General features: G+C 42.2%; 1 protein-coding gene across 2 annotated transcripts in view; it reads right to left on the bottom strand.

Moving 5' to 3' along the window:
• The window catches only part of LOC138579862 (uncharacterized), a 513,147-nt gene that overhangs the window by 463,258 nt on the left and 36,919 nt on the right, over positions 1–12,970 (bottom strand). The window lies entirely within an intron of this gene.

The raw sequence follows: 12,970 nt of genomic DNA, 5'->3' as shown, positions 1-12,970 counted from the left end.
CTTTGCTGCACCAAAGAATAAAAACCTCAGCAGAGGCGAAATGTCAATTATCCAAAGTCTATACACCAATGATAACAACACAATAAGACTTGCGGATAAAGGGGGAGCCGTGGAACTTCAAAATACACAAGACTACATAAACAAATGTAGAAGACAACTTAACGACCGCACAGTCTATGTGAGATAAGACTTTGATCCAACAGATGAGATTCACACAAACCGGGAAGCCCTTCTCACAAAAGCCAAAGAAAGTGAGATGAACACAAAGAAGACCAAAACATTCCTATTGAACCCACGACCAGAGATCCCACATTTCTATCTTCTACCCAAGATTCATAAAAGACTAACCAACCCTCCAGGAAGACCCATAGTGGCAGCGACAGGTGGATTACTCCAACCACTCAGTACATATATAGACTATTTTCTGCAACCCATAATACAAAAGACACGCACATACATGAAAGACAGTACACATTTTTTTAACATCCTGGAAAACATACAACTTGCCGAAGGAGACATTCTATTCACAATCGACGTCAACAGCCTGTAGACAAGCTTTCCGGACAACCTGGTATAGGAAGCAGTATAATGGCTCTTTCTACAAGAAGGCGCAATAGGAGCAGTTAAAGAATTTCTTCTATCATTACTTATTTTCATTGCAGCCAACAACAAATACTACTTGAAGGTATCAGGCACCGCCATGGGTGCGATCATGGCCCCATCATACGCAAAGGCATTTATGTATCGGTATGAAACCACTCACATTCTGGAACAATCACAATGGAAAGACAAACTAAAAATGTGGTATGTTATATCAATGATATTTTGGGATATGGAAAATATGGCAATACACAAGAGAATCATTGAATGAATGTCTTCTGTATATCAACAGTATAGATCAAAGGATCCAATTCACTTCACAAATAGGGAACCCTGAAATACACTACCTGGACGTGCAAGTGAATGTACATAACCACAGATTACCATTTCTTTACATGTCAAACCTACGGACAGGAATAACCTATAACACTGTATGAGCTTCCACCCTCAAAAGACCTTACGTAACCTACCGTACGGACAAATGCTACAGTTAAAAAGGATCATTAGTGATCAAGATGAATTCGACAAAGAACTAACAAAGCTTCACAGAAAACTACAAGACCATGGCTACCGGGAAGAAGATGACCTAAAGGCAGCAACTGACAAAGTGGCTATCAAATCCAGAGTGAGTACTCTAGCACCCAAAGTTAAACCAGAAGCACCAATGCTAGTATAGGTTTCCAAATTCTTGACACAGAGCTCAGAGATAAAAAGGTGCATCAATAAACATTGGGCAATCTTAAACGACAACAGGACCAAAGAACTATTCGCTACTAAACCTGTGTTTGCATATCAAAGGACAAGCAATTTGAGAGACCTATTAGTGAACACCAGAGACGAGAACAAAAGAATCCCCAAACAAAAGGAAACTGGAACATATCCATGTCTTAATTGCAGCTACTGCAATAATGTAATTAAAGGAGGAGGAGTTTTACATCCTTACACGGGTGAAAAAATCACATTGAGATGCTTTGCGACATGTAACACAGAAAACATCATATACTGTATACGCTGCCCATGTGGCATCTATTACATGGGCGAAACCAGCCGCAAATTAAGAATATGGATTAACAAACACAAATCTTGCATAAGAAACAAAAATACCAACTCATCCGTGGCCAGACATTTCAATGAGAAAAATCACAGTGTTGCACAACTTAAATTCCCAACTCTAGAGATTATTGAGAACCTCAGACCACACATGGACATAAAGAAAAGACGACAACACAGAGAAGCGTACTGGATCGACCGATTGGACACACTGGTACCGAGAGAAATGAATGAGGAGTGGCACTTGAACTGCTTCTTATGACCCAACGCACGACATTAGAACACTGGTCAGAAATGTGTAACCATACATTATTATCCACCAAGCATCTGCTAATAGGAGATATAACACACCGTGATGAGCTATATGGAGTCTATCTATTGGAAGATTCGGATGATAACCTAAGACAGTTGACTCTTGTTAATCACTAATAGCATAAGATGCATACCTTTGACATGCTTGGTACGCCTTTACATACAAGACCTCTTGATGGCTCAACATACAAGACATTTTAGTCTTCTATTACGCTTTCCTTAAAACATGCTGCCACCCCTGCCCTGTCAACATCATGTGGTGAAGCCTAGATGCCTGGCTACCTGCTTCTCACTGCCTGCCCCAACATCAAGGTCCTAAGCCGATGTGGCCGGTGGTGCTTCCAGGTCCGGCTTTGTCGGCCTTTGAACTGTGCCATCAACAGACTTGCATCCATGGTAATGACTATCCTGAAAGGACACCGAAGAAAAGTGAACTGGTCTCCTGCAATCCTACAAGTCTTCGAAGGATACTCACTAAACGTGTGTTTAGATACTGTGAGCCTGCATGTAAATGATATGCTTAAAGTGGTCCCAGTTAAATGGATGTGAAGCTGTGCTCTTGGAATTTGTAGGCATGCTTGTGTCAGCACCTAGCAATGGCGTCATTCAGTGGTGGAAGCTCCACTTACCCCAGGTTAATTAAGGGTGTTTTGAAATGTGGAAGAACTGCCAACATTCCCCCGTTCGCCAACCATGACGGTCACCCACTGATTATGTTTAGAGTGTGTTGATATGTGTTTTATGTATGCAACTACCCGAGTCCCTTTGTGTGTATCAGTGGCATATCCAAATAGTTTTCTACCCTACAATTCCCAAGTGGTATACGTATTGTCGTTCTGTAATGGAGGTAAGAGGGATCATTCATGTTTTAGGAAAACAAAATATGTTCGTTATGGAAAAGAAGGAGTGTTATGTGTGATCCTCCCATGTGTATTACCATTTTTAGATGTGTGTCTCTCCCACGTCTATTGCCCTTTTAGGATGGGCCATGACTGTGTCATGGCTCAAGCTAATAAGAGGAGCTCCTGCAGGCACTTGCATCAGAACGGCTGCAGACTCCAACTATGGAATTCCTGTTTTCTCTGTCTCTCTCTGTGGGTCTGCAGGCCTACACCGTGTGATCACGGTGCTGCAGGCCTACTCACGGTCCTGTAGGTCTCTCCTGGTCGTGGCCCCCCAAGCTAGCCTGGTGATCTGGGTCCAGACACCCACCATCCAGGATGCTGCCATCATCCAAGGTGCTTTGGCGTTCAGGCCGTGTCCCCAGAGCCACACAGGGTCCTACCCTGCAACACCTATAAGTCTGGGTGACCCTGGCACACCAACATGGTGCTGGGACCCCAGCACCTGTGAGGCCGGCCATGTGACTGCCACCGGCCACACAATACTTAGTACCTTGCCCTTTGCTGACACATGCCTTTTGCGCCAAATACCCTTAGCTGGCCCTTGTCAGCATGAAACACTGACGCAAAGCCTGTTTTGCATGTCCTGCTGTGCTTCTGCCTTACTGCCAAAACGTTATCTGCGGCCATGTATCTGACTAACTCACAAGGTTAGTGCAACACCATCTTTTAAGTTATGTGAAATACTCACTCTATATATTTGTACAGTTGCAAATTGATTTTAGATCCTGCCTTAATCTCATGGCGATTGTGTTACTAGAATTAATCCTTCTATTCCTGACATCATGTTCTATTCAAGGGAAGAAATACTTTAACTTAATAATGCATTAGATACTTTACCAAAGGATGTAAACTCGATCCCCAAGATGCTGCTTGCTGAAAACTATAATAACGCTAAATCTATAAAACGCCAAGCTCAGTCCAATCACCTTTTAAATGTGCCTTACGCAATGCCAGATCTATTCTGGAACGCTCCATTGAAATCTATGACCTGATTATTGATTTCAAACTTGATATCCTGTTCATTGCAGAGCTCTGGCTTACAGACGATGGCCATGTGGCCATTCACAAATTTATTCCGCTGGACTATGCAATTTGTTTATCAAGTCGATCAAACTCAATGGGCAGGAGGAGTAGCTATTGCCCACAAAAAGAAATGTAACATCAGTACTATTTAGAAGGCAGTAAATATTGATACAGCAAAATGTTTACACATAAGCTGTTTTATTGATGAGGCGAGAACATTTAAAATACTCCAGCTCTATAGCCCGCTGGGGCCTGCTTCCTCCTTTTGTGAAAGCATAGACAGTAAACTGTATTTTGAAATGTTAGACCAGAGAAATCTGATCCTATATGGGCATTTCAATCTTTGGCTTTAGGATACTAAATCTACATTGTCCTGCAGCGTAGACCAACTGATTTCATTCAATGGTTTTAGTCATCTGCCTGTTAAGTCTTCTCATATAAACAGACTTTGTTTGGATTATGTTTTTTATAAAGACCTACATATTTCGTTTTTAGAGTATTTACAGATAGACTGGTCAGACCCTTTTATCAAGCTCTTCTAAATGATGCTTGTTATTCCAGTGTACACCCTGTTCATAACACCAACTCACTTGTTCGCAAAAGATACAACCTTATTTCGTTTGATTTAAGGGCTTATCTTGAAAGGATATCTCTTTGTCCTAATTACTCTTGCGAAATCTATGCAGATGAATTATATCATTGTTTTAGCAATATCTGCGATACAAGGATTCTTCTTCGAGCTGTTAAAGAAAGGACATCATAGGAAATCCTCACCTTGTTTTAGATCCAACCGTAAAACAGAAAGAATATGGAAAAAACACCCTTCTGAGGTAACATTAAACTTTGTTTAAAAAATCTGTAAGTAATATAAAGGTTCATTTTTTGAAGCAAAAAAAGACTTTCTCCAAGAACAGATTCTTCGAGCTGATAATAGCCCAAGAAAGTTAATTCAAACCATCTTTGACATTTTATAGCCGTAGTTCTCAATTCAAGCTATCTGTGCTTCAATAGAACAATGTACAGGTTTAAAAAAAAATGTGTTGGTGAAGGAGAAGATATTCACAAAAAGTTTTAAATTCAGAAAAAACAAAGACCTCCTTTACTCCACTGTTTACGGACAAGACACACAGAGCTTCTTCTGTATCTGTCCAACCACCCAGTAGTTTCAAATTTGAAGAGTTGGTTTGATTAAAACACTTCAGACCAGTTATATGCTCTGAGGTCCCTTTACCAGCATTTTCTGCAAGATGTTCCCAGAAACAAATTGTGAACCTATCCGAATATTGATCAAGAAATCCTTAACCAAAGTTGTGCTTCCGGGTCAATTAAAGGAAGCTACAATTTCTCCTCTCTTTAAGAAGCCGTCTTTAGATCCTATCAGCCTATGCAATTACGGACCAGTAGCAGTGCTCCCTTCACTCTCAAAAATACTGAAGCAAGTAGTACCTCCAGAGCTTAAGGATTTTATTGAATCTAATCACATTTTGAATACATTGCAATCTGGCTTTCAACATCAGCATGGAACAGAGACAGCACTTTTGACAGTCTGGGATGACATCTTCAAAGTTGCAGATGAGGATTGTTTCACACAGCTATACATGCTGGATCTGTCTGTCTCATTCGATAGGGAACCTATTTCAAATGACTAATCCTTCATCTAACTTGTTTGTCTTATTCCTCTGAAATAGACCACTGAGAGTGAACTGGGACCCCATGTATTGCCAAACAAATTCTTCTTATGGGGGAGTTCCACAGGGATCACAGCTGTTTCCTCTATTATGCAACATATACATGAGACCCCTTTATGATATTTTAAAGAAATACTACCTTGAGCACCATGTATGTGCAGATGGTACTCAAATATATATTAAATTAGCAGATTGTAACTTTGAATGAATATGAGTCATAAGCACAATGTCTTGTTGAAGTGGAATCATGGATGCTTCAAGATGCGCTCCATATCAATCCTAGTAAAACAGTGGAAATTCTCTTCGGACCATAAAATCTGGTTAGTAGCCAAGACGGCCTACCTCCCAATCCCATTCTCTGTGATCTTCCAATGAGCTATGTCACTAAAGGATCAAATCTTGGCTTTTGGTGGCAAAAGGATCTCTCATTATATGCTTGTATTGGTCAAGTGGATGAAGCATCCTTCTTCAAATTACGATTGCTTAGAAGAGTGACTCCTTTTATCGAGTCACAATATTTACAGAGTGTGGTCAGCTCTTTAATCAACTCAAAAATGTACTATTGCAATTCGTTGTATTCAGATATTTCTTTGCAACAGCTCTTTCAACTGTGAAAGGTTCAAAATGCAACTGTCTGTCTTATCTTTAATCTATCTTGCTCTGATTGTGTATCTATTTGGCAGCCATTTTTCTCATTGGCTGTCAGTGGATATAAGGATCAATTTAAAAATCCTGTGTTTTACTTTTAAATGCCTGCACAACCCTGCTCAATTATATCTGCAGGATAAAATCATAAGATATGTTCCCTTGCCAGGATTATGCTCGCAAGGAAAAATGCTGCTTATTGTTCCCTCATCCTCCTTCTCTCAAATAGGAGATCAGAGATTCTCTGTTGTTGCTCCTAAATTATGCTATGCCCTTCCTCAGAAGATATGAGAATTGCACAATTTTCTTCAATTTCAAAAAGTAATTGCTATTCTATTAGTCTCTTTTCTTGTTAGATCTGCAATGGCATTGTAGCTTCTGCTGGTTTCATGGTTTGCAAGGCTTGTTTGGTGCATTGACAAGGATATTCTACATCAAGAAAGTTATACATTTATATTTAATTACATTACACAGTCATTTACTTCATCAAATAAGTTCAGCTCAACTTTACATTTTCCTAGACCTGATCAAATCTTAAATGTCAATAACAGGCTTGAGTTTTAATACTGGGGTAATTTGTTTACCAAAAATGTTTATGTAGTCACATTTGGATGAGACTAGAGGAGAGAGGATGCAGAAGAGAGCAGGAGGAAAGAGACTGGATAAAGGAGGAGGGAGAAAGAAGATGAGCGGGGAGGCAGAGTACCTAAATAGGAGAGATTCAAATGAGAAAAGCCGATGTGAGGAGGACCCTCTTTTGGGGAGAGGAGAGGCATGGGAGGATAGGAGGAGTGGAGAAGCATCTGTTGCTGAGCAGAGGATTGTGAAAGGAAAGAAGAGGGGGAAAGAAGGAACCTCTGTTGTAGAGAGGAGGAAGATGAATGGATAGGATTGGAGAAGAGAAGTACCAATTGGGGAGAGAACGCAAGTGACAGCAGTGAAGAAGGGGAGAGGGGAAGGAGATGGAAGTGGGCACATATGGTTGCTTAGCCCTGAGTCAGTCAGTGACGGATGAGCGGATGAGTACGTGGCATAATGTCGAGGAGGTGCAGGGTAAACACACATGGATAAGTGAAGAGAAAGGGATTAGGAAAGATTCCCTTGTGTACGAGACTGTGGTGAGACATTAAGTAGTAGAGTGAGAGCAGGTTGATGGGACATAGGACTGCGCGCCAGAAGACCCCAGTCAGAGGCTTGTGGTAAAAATGGAAGTTCAACACGGTAAAAATGTGCAAACATATCTGCTACAGGATTAGCCCACTAAGATGGGAGGGGGCTTCATCGAAAGCCACGCAGTTCTATACACTAGGCAGGAGAATGTCCAAAATAGTTGTGTTTTAAGCAGATAATGTACGCGATAAAGATAGGTTACATGTAAGTAGACACAACTTAACATTAGACCAAGGTACTGTAAACAGGCCTCAGAATATGCTTTTTACTAGAAACAAATTCACATGTTATTGACCTGCTTAATAGCCACATAGGCTGGAAGCACATTGCAAATGACACGTTCCCAGGATCATACAGTAAGACATGAACAACCTTCAACACTTTCAAGGTCAGGAAGCAACGCTCATGGGTGCTGGAGAAAGGCAGTTTATGCACAATCATTTTATAACTCAGCATATTAGTTTATGAAAGTGGTCTACTGATGGTCTACTGATGGTTTTGAAATGTGCATGGTAGTTTCAAATTGCTACTTTGCACAGTTGAGCCTGGGAAGAGGTTAGAAGAGTTCCTAAAATGCAACATTAAAACTGAAACTTGTCAATGGTTCAATGCTCCTGCAATGTCATGATCAGTTGTATTCCTGTGAGAAACGGATGGAAAAGACTGACGGCAGATGAATAAAGATCTGCGGGTCATCTCAAATGTCTCAATGTTTTGGCACTATGATGTGGGAATTGGGGGTTGGCTGTGATGTCACAGAGGTGGTCAAGGATGGTCTGGCAAAGTTTTCAGGAACCAATCATTTCAGTATGATGTATGTCCCACTATAGAGGACTGACATGGCTCTACCAATTAGCCTCACTTGAAGGACTAACCTAATGTTGCAATGTGATTTGATGCTAATTAGTTTGTATGATTATAAAAGCTCTTGTTTAAGGCGTATCTTTGACAGCGCCTTTCATGTAGTTCTATTCCACATACAGTATGAATCTTGCTTTCCCAGCTGCAACTGGACCCTGAATAAATTGCATTACTTCTTGCTTGTGTACACTCCTTTTTGGATTACATTTGTAATTTTTTATTGGTGACTACTGAGGCAACCCGAAGTACATTTCTGGTCGCCCGTACAGGGATATCAGCTTTCGCGATCAGACATGGGAATTCAAGCCGTGCTCCAGGAGGAGTGTGGGACCCTGTTTGCAGACCAGTCTACGCTGAGGAGGCCTTGCAGACTCTGAGTTCACAAAGGTTTTCCGGGTCGAAAAGCTCCCTGCACTCGGAAGGGGGTACTGGCCTTTAAAGGAAGACTCCAGGCTCGAGAAAACTCGAGAATCTTCAAAGAAGGATACGTGTGTGTACCTGTGCATGAACGGGAAGGGTGGAGGGATTATTTCTATGGTGTATAGGATGCACCCTCAAGAGCTGTCCAGAGAGGTGCACTTACCTGATAGGGAATCAGTGGGCAGTGGCGCTTTAGAGCAGATGGTTGCGTAGTAAGTGGCGGACCTTGTTAGACGAGAGTTGCGCGTAGTGCAGGCAATTGGTATAGCTGCGTCATTTTATATTAACGGGTTAAGGAGCATTGAAGTTGGGAAGAGAAGGAGAAAGGGCATTTGCATTTGGTGTTTTGTTGAAACAGTAGTAGTTTGTTGTGATAACGTGAAGTCATTGGGCCTCATTACACGGATGGCGGTAAGGATTTACCGGTAACGGTAAAATACTGGTACCGGTAAATCCTTACCGCCTTACTACGAGGTCGCTTTGCGGGTTGGGGGATTTAACGCCTGCAAAAAGCAGGCATTAAAAACCAACCCGCAAAGGGACCCACGGAGCTAATTACGGTACCGCAATTTGCGGTACCGTAATTAGCGCCTTCCCCATTCCCATTATGCCCTATGGGGCAAAAATGGAAATGGGGAAGGGCAATGGTGGAAGGGGGAATTACCGCCCCTCCAACCTTGGAATGGGGCGGTAATTCCCCTTTCCGCCAAGGCGGTGCCGGTATTTTACCGGCATGAACCATGACGCTAATAGCGCCATGGTTCTCCGCCATCTGTGTAATGAGGCCCATTGTGTTTTATGTTTATTGTGGCTGTGGAAGTAGCGGTAGTGTCAGAGCCAAACTAATATGTAAATATTGGATGAGCTGTGTAGTATGTGCAGGGGGCACGGTTGAACGGAGGGAGGAGCAACCGAACCCTAGGCACACTAACATAGGGCATAATTGTTAAGGTGGTCGACCTGTGTAGACCACCATTTATGTATTAACTGCTCATTAATAGGTCAGGCCTGTGGAGAGGGCCATTGTGTGTAAGTGATGCGAAAGGGCGGGGCCTGAGGAGAAGATCAGTATGAATGAAATAGGGTGAATGATTAAGAGGGTAAGTAGAAGAGTAAATGAGTGAGCGGTTATGAGTTTATGAGTGAATGTGGGTAAGTAATAGGGTAAAGGTTTTTTTAGATGAATAGAAGGAGGGAGAAAGAGTACTGTAAAAAATTGGAAAAAGGGCGCAATAATGTCATCCTATTATATGGACTCACTCCTTGATCATATGTGAAAAAAATAGCCCCAATATCGAGATAAAATATTAAAATATAACTTTCAGCAGATGAATGACACAGTGGGAAAGTGTTATCAGGAGTGGCCCGGAGCAGGAACATTTCAAAAGGATACAATTGACACTATCTATTCATATTTGTTAGTAACATTTGAAGGTGCAAAGCTTCAAAAGAGGCAGGACATTTTAGGTCTCTGGAAACTATGAGGAAACTAAAGTAGAGAAAAAGAGGGGACAAGGGGAAGTGGAGAAAGCTAGTGCTCCGCCCCCTCCCTATGGATCATTACCATTTTTAAAGCTGGCTGCAGGATATACAAATCCTAGGCCGTCATCTCCAGACATGGAGAAGGCAAAGAAAAATAAGGCAGAGCCAGAACCCCATTCGAAGGATAAGAAAGATAAAGGGAATACAATTGATAACTGGGGACAGAACATGGAAGAGGGCAAGCCAGACACAACAGAAGGTGATAATACTGCATCAGACTGGGAGGACAGCACTGACAATGACAGTCGGGATGACAAATTCGACCTTTGCAATATAAAAAGTTTAGGTAGAGGAAGGAGTCAAAAAGAAGGGGAAGAAGAAGAAAGCGAGGAACAAACAGGGACTTGGAAAATAGGCTTTGAAGCAGGAAAACACAGATGGCAGTAGCAAAAAATCCAACAGGGGTTTAAGCCCAGAGAACAAACTCAGTTGCCCCTTCTACAGAAAGCAAAAGGGGAAGTACATTACGTACCCTGGCAACCGATGGATAGGGATAATTTGGTATACAGTTTACTTTCACTAATGGCAGGGCCCAGCAAGTGGATATATGTTTTCGAGAAGGAGATAGCAGGAATCCCACATAGGGGACATCAAGAGTTTATTGACAGTTTTGGTATGAGGATGAAGTGACAAATTTGGCAGCAAGCACGGTATACAGGGGTGAAATTAAGCACTAACATACATGATGGGCCAACTTTTGACCATTACCAAGCACACGTGTGGAAAGCTCTGACAGAGCTGTATCCAGATACGTCAGATATGGGATCAATATTAGCATGTAAAATGAAGCTAATACATACAATCAATGCAAGAAATGTGGCCGGAAGAGAATAAATAATCATGGGCCAATAAAATACCTTTATTCTATCACATTCTAGTGAGGTGTATCCCCACAGATGTGCAGGCATCCCTAGAAAAAGTAGTAGGGATAGAAGCAAAAGGATGGCCCAAGATACAGGCGACTATTGTACATTATTGTAAAAGAAAAACTAAAAAAGGCATGGAGGTAGCAGACAATGCGAAAAAAGGCAGAAAATAAACTAGCATAGAAGAAACTGGCCAAAATAAGCATGCAAGGAGCAGTGCTCACAGGACCAGTCAGCGTTTCACCCACCCAACAGGGGGGCGGAGCTTCCTGTAACAATGAAAGTGCAGCAAGGGGGTACACACTAGCACCATACAACCCACAATGGGGAGTACAACAGATGCAACAAGAGCCTGGATTTGTACGTGCAGGGGGAGTAAACGCGTGCATGGGACAATATCAGACAGGAAGGTGATACTATCCAAGGCAAAGGAGATTTGGATATAGGGGTATGGAGCCCTGGTTTTGGGGACAGTTTTGGTCACTATGGCCGAACATGCCCACTCATTCAACAAACAGGACAGCAAGGAGGGGTTCAGCCACAAAAGCAATATATGCAGACATCCACACAACCTCAACAGATGCAAATGATACTGCAGCAACAGATGCAATTACAACCCATACAGACAGAGGTCATACCAACACAGGGACAAGAATCAGCCCAAGGTGCAATGATAGCTGTATCGCAGGGTACTGTAAGTGTACTTCACACACCTGCGCAGACACACGCACAAGTGAATGTGAAAATATTGGGACAAAATGAGGTGCCCCATTACACCGGGGTCGGGTGGTGGGTGGAAATCCATTCACATGTTCAATCAGTACATTTTCCCAATAGGGGTGCCCATGGGATGTACAAATGTGTCCTGTACTAGCAGTAACTGAAAACCCCGGAGAGGAGCCGAATAGGGCAGAGGGACTTTTCCTTTCTAATACATACTGGCGCAACTAGATCCTGTATAAAAGAAGGGGGGGGGGGTTCCCATCATCCACCAAGAAATTGGACACGCAAGACTTTTCGGTGACCATCCAAGCTAAATATTTACCACTAACAATAGGGATGCAACATATTGTAGCACCATTATTGTATTCAACAGGCACAGCTATAAACATATTAGGAAGAGATTTGTTAAGCAAATTGAATGCCATAGTTTCATTTTCAGAAAAAGGGATGCTGTGCACCAGACCTGGAATGTACCCAGGCAGGGTGACAGTGTTGATGCAAGCATACTCTGCACACAGCACATTGAGAGGGATACCCACGCACACAGAGGTGTTCTTGTATGGAATGCAAGTACTGCTGGGATGGGACCCAGGGATACATGGAACATTTTTTGACTGTCAAATGAATTTGTATTCAGGCCATTGAGCCCCTCAACCATCACACCAGTAGTGAGAAAAGATATGGTTATACTGGTTGCTAGAGATGACGTTAACATGGAGTGGCGATCAATACAGTATATTGATTCTTCACTGACAGGAGTAACAGGCACAGATTTGTTTGCTACAAAAGGTGAATAGGGGTGGGGGGGAGATAGTGTTTCAATTGAACATACCCAGTTCAGTACAGATAAAGGAAAGAGCAGTACCCCAGATGACACAACTGGTGAAAAGAGAGACAAAATATATGCAGGAGGATTTGGAAAAACGTCAGAAGAATGTATGGAACAAAGGACCCCATGCCTTAGGAATATTGAAAGGGGCAGGAGCAGATCACATTAAGATAAAAGACGAAGCACTGCTGCCGTAAGTGAAGCAATGCCCCCTTTCACGATAAGCATATAAGGGTATATCTGAGACACTGTATGGCTTATGGCAGTAAGATATCATACAGGAATCTACATCACCATGCAATACGGCGATATATCCAATTAAACAATCAAAGGATG

This window comes from Ambystoma mexicanum, chromosome 3p (genome assembly GCF_040938575.1).
Source record: "Ambystoma mexicanum isolate Mex_15411 chromosome 3p, UKY_AmexF1_1, whole genome shotgun sequence".
NCBI lineage: Eukaryota > Metazoa > Chordata > Amphibia > Caudata > Ambystomatidae > Ambystoma > Ambystoma mexicanum.
The sequence above is the reverse complement of the archived record's forward strand: the minus strand, read 5'-3'. Positions and strand labels throughout refer to the sequence as shown.